The sequence below is a fragment of the Lampetra planeri genome, chromosome 13, assembly GCF_965212315.1.
Source record: "Lampetra planeri chromosome 13, kcLamPlan1.2.h2, whole genome shotgun sequence".
NCBI lineage: Eukaryota > Metazoa > Chordata > Hyperoartia > Petromyzontiformes > Petromyzontidae > Lampetra > Lampetra planeri.
Genome location: NC_136119.1, coordinates 3,426,001 through 3,445,137, shown reverse-complemented (window position 1 = coordinate 3,445,137; position 19,137 = coordinate 3,426,001).

The window sequence follows — 19,137 nt, the reverse complement described above, 5'->3', positions numbered from 1 at the left end:
AATTTAGGCAGTGGTGGTTGTTTTAGTCATCCAGGCAAGGTATTGGTCAATTACAAGATACGTTATACTGTACTTAATTGTATTGCACTGTATACATTAGAAACTAGTGTATTAGCCCGTGTAGTTAGCCGTTTGAAGACAAATACTTAAATATATAATGTATGTATGTATACACAATGATATTTTTACCAGATTCTAAGCAATATGGTTGTATTTATAGCAAAGTTATCTGTTGTGTGTTCGTTCAGTTTCGAGTCAATGGGAAAAAAATAGATCGCATTGGACGCATTATCTTGAGCCCAAGGAATGTTTTAAAATCACCAGACCCAAAATGACGTTGCTGGGTTCGACATTGTGCGAGGAACATTTGCGACGGGTTCATGCCCACGTTGATACCACCAGTGGCAGCTGGTGGGAATGTATGTTGGTGAAACGAGGAAGTTCAAAGCTTAGGTGCTGCGGTGTGAAATGTGTCTTATGTTAATAAGTTAAACCAAGATTGTTGCCCAGCAAGGCTCTGGCAGGCAAGTGTCTCGGGATGGTGTTCCCCGATATTGGCCAGAAGAAGAAAGAAAAACATCAACCGATAAATCGTCCCAATCTGCTCTGTTAAGAAGAACCCCCCCCCCCCCCCCATCGAAATAGAATAATAGTGCAGCCCCAAAAACCATAAGTTTCCAAGAACAGATACAAAACAAGTGCGGTGTGAACACGTCACTTGTACGGTGTAGGGCCGCGCGCCCATGGGAAACGTGTAAAATGACTCCCCACGTGTCGCCTTTACAGACGAGTGTAAAAAACATATGAAATAGCGTCGCAGTAAATATGGGACGACGTCGGGCCAAGGTTGGTCCAACGGTTCCAACCACATGTCAACGTTGACATGTTTACCAGGATGCAGTGATAAGGCTTCGGCATGTAGGCACAGGTAAGTAGTATAAGGCTAGATTTGAAGCTTTCGTGACTGCAAGGATTCATACTCTTAGGTTCTTTCGGCAAAGTCGCGTAGGTAAAAAAATTATTATAATAAAATAATATTATTATTTCCCTTCTACGTGACTTTACCGAAAGAATCAAGAAGATGAATCACTGCAGTCACGAAAGCTTTAAATCGAAAAATAAAAGAATAATAAATGATTTAGTTATTTTCATTTATTATTTTATTATTATTATTATTTTACCTACGTGACTTTACCGAAAGAACATAAGAGTATAGTATAATCTTCTTGGTTCTTTCGGTAAAGTCACGTAGAAGGGAAGTAATAAAATAATAAAAATAAAACATAATAAAACAATTCTCACGACGTTTCGGCCACAACGCAAGCAGCCATCCTCAGGCGAAGAATGAAACACCCCAAGCTTGGAGCGTATATTTAAGCTGGGTTAGAGGGGGGGGAGGTGGGAAGAAGAGCGCCTAAACAAAATAATTTGCATATCAAGAGGAATTCAGCATATGGAAAATGCGTAGGAGGTGGGCGGGGGGGGGTTCCAAATCAATACTATGCCCGTGCATTATGCAGGATTAGCAGCATCAAAGGGGGGGGGGGGGGGGAAGGGGGGGAGCATTAACAAAGGAAAGGAATGTTAATAGTATGTAGCTGTAGTTACTAAACAACCACGTAAAAAACTACAGTATAAACTGCATGACAAACTAAAGTATAAACTACATAGCATCATCAGTAAACTTACTATACTCTACAATAAGCTGAGTTACTAACAGTAAGTAATACATGAAAAATTCTACGTTGTAAAAAATTATATAATATGCTTCCATCTAAACTTTATTCTCTTACATCACACGCGTCTATACCGTACTATATACTTCCATAGGCAAAACCAACATTAAATTACATACTGTATTGCTATAAACCACCCTATACCTTATACATTTTTAATATAACACTATGTATTATTCTACCCACCCTAATGTGTATCAAAATGGTTTATTACGTCCTTCCAGTGATTGCTAAGCCAGAATCCATCTTCTCGGTTAAAATTGTCTCTGTGTTTGTAAATGTGGATCGCCTCATGTACGAATCTCTCATGATAGCCAGATGGCTTGCAGAGAACCTCTGTCTTGGAGAAGTCAATGTCATGTGAGCCCACTGAGTTGTAACAGTGATCTGCCACGGCTGAGGTGTTTGTCCTACAGTGTTTCAGGTCAGCTTTATGTTCACGGATGCGGTCCGAGACATGTCGTTTGGTTTCCCCAATGTAACTGCTACCACAGAGGCAACTTAGTTTGTAGACACCAGGGTACTGTATGTCTGGAACCACATCTTTTACAGACGGTACCAGATCACGGATTTTATGTACTGTGTTGAATCGGACCTGGATCTTGTGTTTAATCAGGATTTTGGAGATCTTTTTTGTGACCCCAGCAATGTAGGGTAAGGTGATGGTCTTGAAAGGCTCCTCAACAGGATCTTTCTTGGTGGTTGGAGTGATGGCTTTGCGGATTGTGTAGTCGGAGTAACCATTAGCCTTAAGAGCTTGGCGTACGTGTTTGAGTTCACTGGAAATGTGTTCATGGTCGGAGATGCATTGGGCTCTATGATATAGAGTCTTGATGAGAGAATTCTTCTGGGATGGATGGTGGTGGGAATCCGGTTTTAGATAAGCATCCGTGTGGGTGGCTTTCCTGTAGACAGAGTGGCTCATTGAACCATCAGGTCTCCTTTTGATTAGGACATCCAAAAAGGGTAGCTTGCCATCATTTTCGACTTCCATGGTGAATCTGATGGCTGGGTGTATGGAATTGATATGGTCGAGAAATTGGTCTAGAGCAGGCCGGCCATGTGGCCAGATGACAAAAGTGTCGTCTACGTACCTCTTCCATAAGGTCGGGCGTAGAGTCGCAGTCTGGATGGCGTCCGTCTCAAATTTCTCCATGAAGATGTTGGCTACAACCGGAGATAAGGGGGAGCCCATTGGGGTGCCCTCAATTTGCTTGTAGAAGGTTCCATTCCAGGTGAAGTATGTATTGGTTAAGCAGTGTCTCACCAGGGGGGGTACCCCAGCATTCAGTCCTTGATGAACCAAGTCTTCAATGATTGCGATGGTGTCAGGCACAGGCACATTGGTGAACAAGGAAACCACATCAAAACTGACAAGCAGGTCGTCTGGGGACAGGGCAATCCCCTTGATTGTTGATACCAGGTCAGTAGAGTTTAGTACTGCAGAGGTGGTTTTTCCAGTGAAAGGCCGTAGGATTTCGAACAAAAAACGAGCCAGTTTGTAAGTCGGGGAGTTGATAGTAGAGACAATGGGACGAAGAGGTGTATCTTCTTTATGTATCTTTGGCAAGCCGTACAATCTTGGTGGCCTGGCTGCAGAAGGTTTCAACGAGAACTGTTTGGTCTGATCAATTAATGCGGTTGAAGCAGAAATGATGTTGTTGGTTTTGGAGACGAGGCTGTTGGTGGGGTCTCTTTTTATTTTTGTATAGCTGCCATCGGTGAGTAGTTCTTGAATTTTGTTGTTGTATTCTATTTTGTCCATGATGACAGTGGCATTGCCTTTGTCGGCTGAGAGGATGACAATGTCATCCCTCTTTTTTAATTGAGCTAATTCAAAACGCTCATCTTTGCTGATGTTGCTAGTTGCTTTCAAGACCATCACCTTACCCTACATTGCTGGGGTCACAAAAAAGATCTCCAAAATCCTGATTAAACACAAGATCCAGGTCCGATTCAACACAGTACATAAAATCCGTGATCTGGTACCGTCTGTAAAAGATGTGGTTCCAGACATACAGTACCCTGGTGTCTACAAACTAAGTTGCCTCTGTGGTAGCAGTTACATTGGGGAAACCAAACGACATGTCTCGGACCGCATCCGTGAACATAAAGCTGACCTGAAACACTGTAGGACAAACACCTCAGCCGTGGCAGATCACTGTTACAACTCAGTGGGCTCACATGACATTGACTTCTCCAAGACAGAGGTTCTCTGCAAGCCATCTGGCTATCATGAGAGATTCGTACATGAGGCGATCCACATTTACAAACACAGAGACAATTTTAACCGAGAAGATGGATTCTGGCTTAGCAATCACTGGAAGGACGTAATAAACCATTTTGATACACATTAGGGTGGGTAGAATAATACATAGTGTTATATTAAAATGTATAAGGTATAGGGTGGTTTATAGCAATACAGTATGTAATTTAATGTTGGTTTTGCCTATGGAAGTATATAGTACGGTATAGACGCGTGTGATGTAAGAGAATAAAGTTTAGATGGAAGCATATTATATAATTTTTTACAACGTAGAATTTTTCATGTATTACTTACTGTTAGTAACTCAGCTTATTGTAGAGTATAGTAAGTTTACTGATGATGCTATGTAGTTTATACTTTAGTTTGTCATGCAGTTTATACTGTAGTTTTTTACGTGGTTGTTTAGTAACTACAGCTACATACTATTAACATTCCTTTCCTTTGTTAATGCTCCCCCCCTTCCCCCCCCCCCTTTGATGCTGCTAATCCTGCATAATGCACGGGCATAGTATTGATTTGGAACCCCCCCCGCCCACCTCCTACGCATTTTCCATATGCTGAATTCCTCTTGATATGCAAATTATTTTGTTTAGGCGCTCTTCTTCCCACCTCCCCCCCCTCTAACCCAGCTTAAATATACGCTCCAAGCTTGGGGTGTTTCATTCTTCGCCTGAGGATGGCTGCTTGCGTTGTGGCCGAAACGTCGTGAGAATTGTTTTATTATGTTTTATTTTTATTATTTTATTACTTCCCTTCTACGTGACTTTACCGAAAGAACCAAGAAGATGAATCCCTGCAGTCACGAAAGCTTTAAATCGAAAAGTATAGTATAAGGCTATTTTATTTCCTTCATTTTTCATTTTATCGCAGGCCCCTAGTGACCCGGCGCACGCCACTGATTGATTCGACTCATAACTCCTCATTGTCCTGGAATTCAGCAACTTCCACTCCCCAGACACGCTGTGACCACTGCATTAGCTAAACCACCACCTACACTATAGGAAACGTTATCGCGTGCTGTTGGACTATTAAAAACCACCGCGTCAGTTTTCCCATGAGAACAATTATTGTTAAGGCAAAATGGGATAGCTGCTACGTTCACAAAATCCATCCGGGATGCCCCCCCCCCCGGCCCCCCTTGAAATGCTATGCATTTAATATTTAATGAGCCCTGGAAGCGGTTAGAGTGAATATATTATTAGAGGGGTGGGTGTTAATGCTTCTAAGTTTTTTTAACGAATGAAGCATCAGATTTTGTGTAAAAATAAACATTTCTGCGACAACAATGTAGCTTTTATTTTGATTTAAAGCTTTCGTGACTGCAGGGATTCATATTCTTGGTTCTTTCGGTAAAGTCCCGTAGAAGGGAAATAATAAAATAATAAAAATATTAAACAATAAAAAATTATCACGACGTTTCGACTGCAACACAAGCAATCATCATCAGGTGTGAAATCCACATTTTTCGAATTTTCTTGCTGTGGATTTCACACCTGATGATGATTGCTTGTGTTGCAATCGAAACGTCGTGAGAATTTTTTTTGTTTTATATTTTTATTATTTCCCTTCTACGTGACTTTACCAAAAGAACCAAGAATAACAATGTAGTTTCTTCTTGGTTCTTTCGGTAAAGTCACGTAGAATGGAAATAATAAAATAATAAGAATAAAACATAATATATTATTATGTTTTATTTATATTATTTTATTATTTCCAAATAATAAAATAATATATTATGTTTTATTCTTATTATTTTATTATTTCCATTCTACGTGACTTTACCGAAAGAACCAAGAAGAAACTACATTGTTATTCTTGGTTCTTTTGGTAAAGTCACGTAGAAGGGAAATAATAAAAATATAAAACAAAAAAAATTATTTCCAAATAATAAAATAATATAAATAAAACATAATAATATATTATGTTTTATTCTTATTATTTTATTATTTCCATAAAATAAAATGTTTCTTTTATTTTATTATTTCCATTCTAATAAAATAATATAAATAAAACATAATAAAATATTATGTTTTATTTTTATTATTTTTTTATTTCCATTCTACGTGACTTTACCGAAAGAACCAAGAAGATGAATCCCTGCAGTCACGAAAGCTTTGAATCGAAATTTAACAATGTAGCTGTTACACTGATGTGAACTCCCACGTTGTTGCATGAAGGTAGCGTCAGCCTCACTCACTCGACGTTGCATATTGAATGATGAATGATCCGTGGCGGGCCCATACGCAATCGCAGCGAAACAAACTCTCCTTTACAAAACTAAACACTCAGTGTGCCCCATAGGTGACACCCAAGCCTCGGACAATTTGAAGTATTCGAGAAAGCCGTTCCGACCCTAGCTAAAACAATGGAACACATTTTGACCCCTTTGCTGGGCTTGGTAAAGGACTCGGTGGCCGAGCGATGGCTGTTGTGACGCATCTTTGTATTGCTTCACCCTTCTCCCCCCTGTTTAATGTGCACTGCAGTACACACTAGGGTTGCCACCTCTGAGGTATACACCGGGGCATAACATGGGAATAATAATATCTCACAATACCGTAAGAGGGGGAATCCCACGTAAATGCATTGTCTTGTGCAGCTGACAAAAACCGGGTCCCGGGAACACATAGATACCCAATAGCGGGTGATTTGGCCTACTCTGCTTTCAAGCATGCTGGCCAGACGTCTTGTCAAAGAGTGTGAGTACTCAAACTCTACTCCAGGCACCGCGTGCGGCCTGTAGATGGACCAACGGTAGTGGTACAGAAGCGGGGGTGGGGGATTTGATCAATGTTCCCAATGTTTTCAACTGCCCCAAATTTTTCGATTTAAAGTTTTCGTGACTACAGGGATTCATCTTCTTGGTTATTTCGGTGAAGTCACGTAGAAGGGAAATAATAAAAATAAAACTTAATAAAATACAATTCTCACGACGTTTCGGCCACAACGCAAGCAGCCGTCCTCAGGTGAAGAATAGGTCCGACTGAAAGACGCTGTCTGAAAGACGCTGTCTTTCCGACAGACCTGTTCTACGTGACTTTACCGAAAGAACCAAGAAGATGCCCCAAATGTCTTTGTGACAGGAGAAGTCCTTTATAAAGAGGACTTTCCAAGAAGAAAACCGGGCAGGTGGCAACTCTAGTAATGTACACGGCATTGGGTATTTCTTTGACAAAGAACACTTGCTGAGGACAATAATCCGTTGTGACTCACCTCGCCGCTGGTGCCGTTTGCTGTTGAGAGCTCTCCGTCTGTCTGGTGCTGGTGGGTCCCCTGTTGTTCCCCATGTCTCGGCATAGCGTGTGTGCGCTTGTGCCGATGAAACCTTTTTATGCAGGCTCCTTGACAGAGCCCTTGAACAGGGCCCTCGATTCACGGACACTCTTGCACAGTATTTAAGGTACTTCACCTTTATCTTAAGATCAAATTTGCGTTTTTTTTACTTTGAAAGTATTTTTTGTACATGCCACATACACTGTTAATAATGGCAAACGATTTATAAAAGCTACTTTTTTTACACCCATAGATCACATTTAATTAATTGCATCCTTGTTAATTATATGTAACGTTTTCTCTACATAATCGTAAATATTCAGATGGGTAGAATCACAAGATTTGCAAAATATAAATTTTTGTTTACAATTGCATTTACTTGTATTCAATAATTGCATCACAGTGCAACCGTTACCATGTAAACTGTCACGGGGTTTTTATTTCTGTATTTTTTTCACCAGTGACGTATTGGAAAAAATAAGCTTGTAGAGTGCATACAATCCAACGATCGACTAAACGGACTAGAACGTTACTTTTAGCATGTGTAGAAATACAAACGTTGGTATGCCCTTTATTTTAGGTACACATAGAACCAAATAAATTGTTTGAGAATGTTAATGTTTTCTTCTGAATTTTGGCCAAAATGTGCCAATGTTTCCATAAGCAGCAATGGAGAAAACCCATCCAGTTAATATGTTTCAGCCATTTCGTCAACATGTTGATATACTTCTAGATTTGAAGCTTTCGTGACTGCAAGGATTCATACTCTTAGGTTTTTTCGGTAAAGTCACGTAGGTAAAAAGAAATAATATAAATAAATAATAAAATGGTTGAGATAATAATAGAAATAAAATTATATAATATTAGAAATAAATAAAATATTATTATTTTATTTCTATGATTTATTATTTTATTTCTATTATTATCTCAATCATTTTCAAATATTTTAATAAATAAAAAATGGTATTAATTATAATAGAAATAAAATAATATATTATTTTATTTATATGATTTATTATTTTATTTCTATTATTATTTCTATCATTTTTTTTTACCTACGTGACTTTACCGAAAAAACCTAAGAGTATGTTGATATACATGGACTCCTCTACTTACGAACGAGTTAGGTTACAGATGTCTGTTCGTAAGTCGATTTGTTCTTAAGTCCAACTTTACTCCTTTCGATTCCAAACGTGTTGTACGGCATGTACACTAAACACGGGGATTGGCTTTAAAAGTTGTATAATCTCCTGCAGATGTGGAAGCCATCACCGCCATCTATTGCGCAACAAGTTCGTAAGTCGAGTGTTCGTAAGTAGAGGAGTCGCTGTAACCCACTCAGTTGCAGCCACACGAACTTAAAAGTGACGAGCAGCCCTGCAATTGCTTGCTCACGCCACTACTGATGAAAAGGCCTCTACTATACGGATCTCCATAGAGGCCATCTAAAGGGTATTTAGTCTACTCTTCTAAGCTGTCCAGACTACACGAGACCTGCCGATTGACTGCAGTGCACCCATTAACCCATTCCGATGACGTACATACGCGTATGTCATCAGTTTTTCTTCCGATTCCGTTCTGATGACGTATGTGAAAAACTAAAATAACGTCATCAGTGCCGAGGCTTCTACAAGGCCATGCGGGAGGGCGCGTGGCACAGTTTGGTGCCAGCTATTACAGAGTTCGGTCGTGTCGCTAACCGCTTGCACGTTCCGAGATTCAGCGGTAAACGGGACACCCACCTTGTAACTTGCAGATGTCTCGGAACGGGAAAGGGTTAATACTTCATTAGACCTCCTTTGCCAGTACCAAAATATAATAATAGGGGTTTCCCCTTTTTTCTGGCAACAAAACTGAAATCTTTTTACAGAGATTAATGTCTGCATTAACCACAATACTTGCAGTCAAAATGCAAACAAAAAACATACTATGATAATTATGCATGGTCCTTGAAACTGATTGGTCCACACCAAGGGACGTCCCTTTTGACTGCAAGTATTGTGGTTAATGCAGACATGAATCCTCGTAAAAAGGTTTCAGTTTTGTTGCCAGAAAAAAGGGGAAACCCCCCTATTATTATTAGGGTTAATACTGCTAGATAGACACACGTGGGAGGGTTTAATAAGCTTTCCAAATGTTTCAACTGCCACGACGGGAGTTTGAAACGGCGGCTTCTGCAAGTTCATTGTGCTAACCATTTCACCTCGGCAGCATCCCTACTGTTACATAAATGGTGCAGTAAATGAGAAAAAACACGTTTGATTATTCATGTCGTGTCATAGTTTAAATATCAAAAACACACGTACGACGGTAATGCCATTCTAATGTTTCAGACAATTGTTCTTCAAGCTCTTACTTTGAAAAGAGAAAGTTGGTCTTGAACATCAGTACTGTTTGGCTTAATTTGATTGTTTTTGGAATTTTGACGTTATTTTATCACTTACCATTTCTCTAAGGCAAGGAATGATGTTCTTGTCACATAACTGAAATGACTGATAATTAATATACAGAAACTTTGTTGATGAAATATGGCTGACCAGGTACATTGTTTAATTAGGTGTGTACTCCTGTGTATGCCTGAAGCTTTGATATTGACATCTGCAAATTAAAAACAACATACATCTCTTATTATGGAAAGTCCTATAATCCACAGGTTAAAATATCCTGCATAAAATAAAAGTACATACTTTATTGCTCGTATTTAGTTTGCCAATGGTATACGATAATTTTGTCATGAGTTCACTGAAAATTCCCAAGAATGCTGAAGTAGATTACAGTGGGATAGTTTAAACTGTGGAGCAGAAAGGCTGTCGAAATGTATGCAAAGCTGAAAACACCTTCATGGCCACAGGAAGACGAAGAGTCCATCTGGAGACAATTGTCCTCTCTCCGGTTTTGCCGGTCACTGGGTCCTGGTGTTGTCAATTGTTTTTTTCTCAACACGGTATAGTATTAATGTGTGGGGGTCGGGGTGTACAGAGCTGTATTTAATCATACATGAATGTAAAACCTGCATGTAAAGGAAGAAAACCTATTAAACAATCTCAGAGTCTGTATGAGTTATTTCTCGCATTGATTCACCGTCATATTGTTGTGCAAGTCAGAATTGGTGTCCGTGTCCTCGGTTTTCTTGTAACTTTAAGACCCACAGCTCTACCTGTGTGTTTCCTATCGAAACACCCCTAACATTTATACTCTTGGTCCTTTCGGTAAAGTCACGTAGAAGGGAAATAATAAAATAATATTAATATAAAACAATATTTATATTCTTTTATTATTTCGAAAGAACCAAGAATATTTTATTATTTCGAAAGAACCAAGAATATGAATCCCTGCAGTCACGAAATCTTTATATCAAAATCCCCCTAACATTTGTTTTATAGTGTGCATCTATATATATGTGTGTGTGTAAGTCAGCTCAAGTCTCCTGTAAGTCACGTGACTTCAGTATGGCCATTCCCACTCTGAAACCCTGTCCTGCAGGGGCGGTTTCTTCATTAGGGCGATTGGGCGACGCACCACCAATGTGTGAAAGGGACTTTTTCAATCACATTAACAATCTCATTCAACCACAGAGCTATGCTAGCCGTTACTGTGCCTATGGATATAGTCCAATCAGCGTCATGTCACGTTCTGTGGAGTACCGCCTCTTTTTGGGCGATTTCACTCCGGCTGAGAATCGCCCAGAGTGGTCCCATAGACTTACATTCAAAGATGATTTTTTCGAAAGGCGGGCGCTGCAATGCATTATTCTTTGGTTCTTTCGGTTAAGTCACGTCTAAAGATAAAATAATAAATTAAAATAATAGCGACGTTTCGATTGCAACACAAGCAATCATCATCAGGCATGAAAGAAATAGCAACAAAAATCGAACTAGAAAACTATAGACAGACATACAAGCCGACAGACATCACAAGGACACAGAGAGAGGACACATATCGGCACAGAGAGAGGGGTCGTTTCTGTGACGGTCCCTTAAATATAGAGAGGGGGGGGCGGGGACGGAGAGAGGGAGGGGGCAGAGAAAATTAGCATAATAATGAGTGGACGGCAACGTGTTGCTGCTGCGCAAGTAAGATGACGACGTGGCACGGCACGCAAGCTTGAAAATTAGGAGAAAGGCACACTAAAATTAAATAACCTCGCAAAATATCGAAATGTGATGTAATGCAACACAGAGAGTCGGTCAACACACAATTAACGCATAGCCTGGTTGATTACGTATTTCAAAGATTGCTAAGTTAGAATTTAACTTAGCAATCGATGTGTCCTCTCTCTGTGTCCTTGTGATGTCTGTCGGCTTGTATGTCTGTCTATAGTTTTCTAGTTAGATTTTTGTTGCTATTTCTTTTATGCCTGATGATGATTGCTTGTGTTGCAATCGAAACGTCGCTATTATTTTAATTTATTATTTTATCTTTAGACGTGACTTAACCGAAAGAACCAAAGAATAATTCCTGCAGTCACGAAAGCTCCAAAATTAAGATTGGCTGCAATGCATTCTCTATGGCTTCCGGGAGGGCTCGCACTAACGTGCTTACGTCATCATACGTCAGCACGTTTCAGTCAACAATTTTATTTGTCGCCACCTAGTGGAATTTCGATTTAAAGCTTTCGTGACTGCAGGAATTCATCTTCTTGGTTCTTTCGGTAAAGTCACGTAGAAGGGAAGTAATAAAATAATAAAAATAAAACATAATAAAATAATTCTCACGACGTTTCGGCCACAACGCAAGTACCCGTCCTCAGGTGAAAACCAGGTCTGTCGAGGCGACAGCGTCTGAATGAAACAGCACACGTGCTTGGAGCATGTATATAAGCTGGGTTGGAAGGGGGGAAGAAAGGGGGAGCCTTAACAAAAGAATATGAAATATCAAGAGGAATTTAGCATATTTATGGGAAATGCAGGTATGTGACTAGTACTGCATATGCCCGTGCATTATGCAGGATTAGCAGCATCAAAGGGAGGGGATAAGGGTAGCATTAATGAAGGGAAGGAGTGTTAATAGTATGTAGCTGCAGTAACTAAAACCACCACGTAAACAACTAAAGTATAAACTACATATTATCATCAGTATACTAAATATACTCTACAATACGTTGAGTTACTAACAGTAAGTAATACATTACAATTCTACGTCGTAAAAAAAAATATATATAATATGCTTGCATCTAAACTTTATTCTCTTACATCACACGAGTCTACACCCTACTATATACTGCCATAGACAAACCCAACATTAAATTATATACTGTATTGCACACCAAAGAAAGGTTCTCCTTTTCCGACCACCTTGTAAGTGCCACGCAACTACAAGGAGAGATGTTTCAACAGCATGGCCATACATTCCCTGTTGAGGCTCTGAACATCACTGTCAGGGCATACCCTATGTTAAATAAGGCGAAGCTGAAGACTGAACTGTCTGTCATTTATGAGAGTCCAGAATTCAAGGGCTGCTGTGGTGCACTAGCGCTGTACCAGGTTTTGCTGAAGTACAACCTCCAGGATACTTTTTCAGAGACTGTTGCTCTGTTGAACATCCTCATAACCACTCCCATGACAACTGCTGAAGCTGAGAGGTGTTTCTCAACCTTAAAGAGAATCAAGACATTCCTGAGAAATGTAATGGGACAGGAACGTCTGAATGCAATGGCTATGCTTTCCATGGAGAGGGAACTAGTCAGGAACATGCCTGCTTTCAATGAGAGAGTAATTGATCACTTTGCTACTTTGAAAGAGAGAAGAGCAAAATTTCAGTATAAGTAAGCAGTGTATTAAGCGAGTAATGTGATGTAAGTAGTGTAATAATAGTGAGTATAGAAACAAACAAGGATATGTATTGTAAGAGTCACTTTATTTTTCATTAATATTAAAGTAGTGAAGTTGCCTTTACATGCTTAAGCTGTTAATTTATCCATTGCATGGGTGGACCTAATCCTTATCAATCATCCAAACATTTGCCCCCCGAGAGATTTTGCAGGAGCCGCCACTGCTGTCCTGTCCCCACCGCCCTCTGTGAAAACAGACGCTGATCGTCCATCAGAGGTCGCAAACGGGTTTTGATTCCTTACCCGTACCCGGCCGTACCCGTACCCTACCCGTACCCGGCCGGGTACAGGTAGGGTACGGGTATCGGGTACCTGATTGCGACCTCTGGGATGAAGCCATGTTGCAGGCGCGGGAGGGTTGACTCTAGGAACTTGAATTGTGAGAAGAGACAAGACATTGGGAAATGAGTGACAAACGGTGACTCACCAGTGACTCACGGCCTACCCGTACCCGTACCCGGCCGCACCAGGGTCGCAAACGGGTACCCGTACCCGGTCGGGTACGGGTAGCCGGGTATCGGGAAGGGTACGGGTATCGGGTACCCGGTTGCGACCTCTGTCGTCCATGCAAGCAGCATCGAGGCCCTCATGTAGCCTCTCCCTCCCTCTCCTCATCCTTTCTGACCTTCGGCTCCCGTTGCTCCGTTCCTTTTAAAACCGTTTCCTCTTATTTACCATTCTTTTTTTTCCCCACTCATTACTGTCTATCCTTGACTCCACTTGCCCTTCACGGGTAAACAGTCACTAGGATCGTTGAATGGAACAATTGAAGAAAATGTTTTATGTATTGGTGCTGCATTTTTAGCCGTTTGCGCCATATCTTGTCTTTATATAATTTGTACAATTTTAAACAGCTTTTGTTACAGGGGTACTTAACTTACATTGTATCAGGCTACTATATACAAAAAAATGAGGCTTGTTGAATTCTTCATGATACATTTTGGATATACAGTATAGATATTTTAGTCACTCAAGGATAATGATTTGGATTTACTCTTTGGTTCTTTCGGTAAAGTCACGTAGAAAGAAAAGAAAATAAATAATAGAATACGACGTTTCGATTGCAACACAAGCAACCGTCATCATGTATGAATGAATGAGAAAACAAAGCTAGTAAACTTATAAATGTAATGTAATGCAACACAGAGAGTCGGCTAACACAACAGTTAACACTTTACCTGGTTGATTACGTTCTTCCAAAGATTGCTAAATTTGAATTTAAGTGTAAGAGAGAGACAAACACAGACACGGAGAGAGACACATACACAGAGAGAGACAACAACAACAACCGCCATTCGCCACTAAGTGGCGGTGACGTCACCACGACGCTTGTGCCAGGCCAAGTGCACCTTGAGGCCACGTGAAGTGTCGAACGCCCGCTGGCAGGAAGTCACGGGGCAGACCCAGCAGGTGCCACGGGTCGACTGACCGAGATGACCGAGATGACTGGCTGATGCACCACCTGTGCCCCCTACTGTACCAACTCGCTGTGCTTTATCCACCCGGCGCTCCGCTCGTTGTTGTGAGCGTCGCTCCTCCGCCCTCCATTGTTGTTGGAGGGCGACTGCCTCCAACTGCCCAGTAGCGTCCTTCACGAGCCTCCTCCACTGAGGCCGATCTTGACACCGCTAATACCAGTCATCGGCAAGTCCACTCAGCTCCACGTCCTCCTGTACCACATCACTCCATCTCCTCTCTAGCCCGTGCCGCGCCCGTTTAGCCCCCCCTCAATCCGGCTGAACAAAAGCTGTTTAGGCATGCGGTAGCTGGGCATGCGGGCTACATTCGTGGTTTCGTTACCACGAAACCACGAATTAAACATAGAGAGACACACACAGAGGGACAAACACAGAGAGAGACACACAGTGAGACACATACACAGAGAGATACACACATGGGAGAGAGACACATAGATAGACACACAAGCAGAGAGAGACACACACAGACACAGAGAGAGACACACACAGAGACACACAGAGAGACACAGAGACACACAGAGAGAGAGACACACACATACACACAGAGAGAGACACACACAGAGAGAGAGACACACAAAGACACACAGAGAGAAACAACGACTCTGTGACGAGGCACCCCCCCCCCCCCCCCTCTATATGCCTCGTCACAGAATCGTAGTTTCTCTGTGTGTCTCTGTGTGTGTCTCTCTCTGTGTCTCTGTGTATGTCTCTCCCTGCTTGTGTGTCTCTCTATGTCTCTCCCATGTGTCTCCCTCGCTCTGTGTTTGTCTCTCTCTCTGTCTCTCTCTGTGTATGTGTCTCTCTCCCATGTGTGTATCTCTCTCTGTGTTTGTCTCTCTCTCTGTGTCTCTCTGTGTCTCTGTGTATGTGTCTCTCCATGTCTGTGTTTGTCTCTCCCTCATAATTTAGCAATCTTTGGAAGAACGTAATCAACCAGGTAAAGTGTTACCTGTTGTGTATGCCGATTCTCTGTGTTGCATTGCATTACATTGCTAAGTTTACTAGCTTTGTTTTCTCATTCATTCATACCTGATAATGGTTGCTTGTGTTGCAATGAAAACGTCGTATTCTATTATTTATTTTATTTTATTTCTACATGCCTTTACCGAAAGAACCAAAGAGTAATTCCTGCAGTCACGAAAGCTTCAAATCAGATTTGCATTTATACGACACTTAAACGGCCATACATCTCACAGTGTCTTACAAAAATGCAGGATACGACGTAAAAACAGGAAGAATTTCTTTTTAATTGGGAGATAAAATGAACGCCACCAAACAGAGCAACGGTGTAGAGAAACTGGAGACCTACCAGAAATCTCCGCACACAACCAGTCGATTGTCAAGGCTCTGCTGCCTCTGATCACATTATACATAGGGGAGGTTATTCTTATCACTGTCCCAGCCAATGCAGTCGGAGGCACGACAGCCTCTAATAACCCGAAACCCGCGGTTGTCAATCCGTGGGTTCATGCCCCATGCAAAAAAAAACAGTAAAACTCCCTACACACGGATGTTGAGGTTCTCATACCCTGCCTCGCTAGAATATGGCAGTACAGCAAGCGGAGTCATATCCACCTCATTCAATCTGTACGTGGATTGAGCGTTGCCTGCCTTGCATGCGTGGGTTTTCTCCGCATGCTCTGGTTTCCTACCTCATGCGTAATCACTCGTGAATAGAGTTGACCATGCGTCCCAATTTAGGGCCACAGAGCCGGGGCAATTATTGGCAGCACCAGGTTCGTTCTCTTACTGATTAATTAATTACCTGTGGTTTCCCACGCCGAAGGATCGGACGGAAACTGCGCGTGTTACACATGTGTTCATATTCTTAGGTTTTTTTCGGTAAAGTCACGTAGGTAAAAAAATAAAATTAATAAAAGTAAAATAAAATAAATAAAAATCACGACGTTTCGGAGACAACACAAGCTTCCGTCTTCAGGTGGAACCGTTACAGCACGCTTGCTGTATCAAGTAAATGAGAGATTCCAAGAGATACTACCCCGTGTATATTTTTTTACCTACGTGACTTTACCGAAAAAACCTAAGAATATGAATCCTTGCAGTCACGAAAGCTTCAAATCTAGAACACATGTGTTCCTTTATTTTTCAATACCAGTGTGCGACAGTGTTGCACGCTCACGGTGATTTCCTTCTCCTCCGACGCGCTGCCTCTGAACCGCTTGGGGTTCAGGCTGCTGGCGCCTGCTATCCTCAGTGGGATGGAGTCAGCTTCAGGCTTCGTGCAACACCGCCGTTCCCTCGACACCACGGGAACCCCACGAGCCACATACTCATGCATTTCACAAGGGAGAAGTGTATGGGCTCTCGCAAGCCGATCCAGCCCCTTGGGCGATGTATGTGAGGGCTGTTAACGTGTTAGTGTGACATGGACTTGCCAAAATATGGTGCGATTGTTTTTCTTGTTCTTGTTGTTGTTCCAAGTATATGATCAGTAAAAGACAGGTTGTGGAAAAGCTCCAACATATATGGTAATACAAACACGAACTTACTGAATAAAAAAAATATTCAATCAAAAGTAAAACAAATTCTTTCCACAGCATTGAGTGTGCGTGTGCGCACGTGGCACTTGGGCCTGTCCCATAACCTCCTGCCAACGAGCCTTCGACAGATCACGTGGGATTACTCATTTAATTCATGATTTGAATACAGTATACTCTTTGGTTCTTTCGGTAAAGTCACGTAGGTATATTTTATTTTATACCTACGTGAAGAGTATGGATTTTCCTGCAGTCACGAAAGCTTCAAATCAAGATTTAATAAGTATAATTAATTTAATTCCAGGGGCGGTAGCACATGCCTGAAACCGTGTACTTTGGAGGCAAGGGTTGATTGGTTGATCGGTTGGTCAATCCAACAAATTCGTTAATTCTAGATTTGAAGCTTTCGTGACTGCAAGGATTCATATTCTTAGGTTTTTTCGGTAAAGTCACGTAGGTAAAACATCCAAATTAATAAAAATAAAATAAGATAAAAATTACGACGTTTCGGAGGCAACACAAGTCTCCGTCATCAGGTGGGACCCCCCCCCCTCTCCTCCCCCTCAACTTGCTTTTAAGGGATTACATCTTGAATCATTGCCTCACTTGATGCAGCTAATCTGGCTGTGACGGTCCCACCTGATGACGGAGACTTGTGTTGCCTCCGAAACGTCGTGATTTTTATTTTATTTTTTATTAAATTCGTTAATCTCTCAAACCCCCGCTGGACGATGAGGTGGTCAGGGAATGGCAGCACAGCAAGTAGACTGAACCGATGTGCGCAGAACTTTTGGTGTTATCCCCAATTACGCATAGGTGTGTGTTTCTCCAGACACTCCAGTTTCCTCCCACAACTCATCTTTAATGGGAATTGTAAGAGGACCTTCCTGCAAAATGAGTCTTGAGAAATAATTCGGGGGCTTCCATGGATGAACAAAGGGCATTATTGCACGGGGAGAAGAAAAAAAAACATACAGTACAAACATCACACATTCAAATACAGTATGCGATACTGACATTCATTAAAATTGACATTTCTGTTAATGTTACTAGGTGCGTTTTGCCCCTCAGGCAAGGCATTTCAAAGAAATAGTGCCATTTCTTTACCCTACCTAAAACATCATTATAGATTAACTAAAAATAACTCTAGAAACACAAAAGTGCAGCAACCTCCTCGCAGGAATGTAAAGTACTGCAGGCAAGGAGTAAAATATCACAGAAGGTGGCTCAAAGGGGGCGAGTCACGTCAGGCCACCTGCCAGTAGATCCAGATTTCAGACCCTCCAGACGGCAATAACAATTAACGCCACAGGTTACCTTAACGGAGGGCTTTGATCTGCTGTGAAAATGCTGTCGTAAACAGAACGTGTTGTGCGTATTCTGGCCATACGTATAGTAACTTCATTGTGTGCAAGCTGAAAAAAAACCCACTACATTGACATATTTTCTTGATACCGCCATTGGGGCTTAATTCTGGAGACGGGGTAAAAACAAATTTGACTCATGGCATTTACTTTGCGCTCGCCGACAGAGACAGTGTATACTCTTTGTTTGCTGAGTCCTGCTGTAGCGTTGCCAGCCAGCACCAGAGGTCGCAACCGGGTACCCGATACCCGTACCCTACCCGATACCCGGCTACCCGTACCCGGCCGGGTATGGGTACCCGTTTGCGACCCTGGAGCGGCCGGGTTCCTGGTACGGGTAGTCCGTGAGTCACTGGTGAATAGCCGTTTGTCACTCATTTCGGGTAGGGTACGGGTAGGGAACGGCTACCCGAACCTGGCCGGGTACGGGTACCCATTTGCGACCCTGGTGCGGCCGGGTACGGGTAAGGAATCAAAACCCGTTTGCGACCTCTGGCCAGCACCTTGGCAGAGATTGGCTTAAACAAAGCTCACCCACAGTGGTGGCTACACCGTCATGGTGGCTCCATCTGCTCTGAGAGGACCCCCAGTAAAGCGATTGTTTTTTCTGCAGGGCAGCAGCCTCAGAGCACAAACCAAATGGGGCGTTTGTTGAACTTCTTTTGCGCCGTACGTAGACAACCGTACTAATC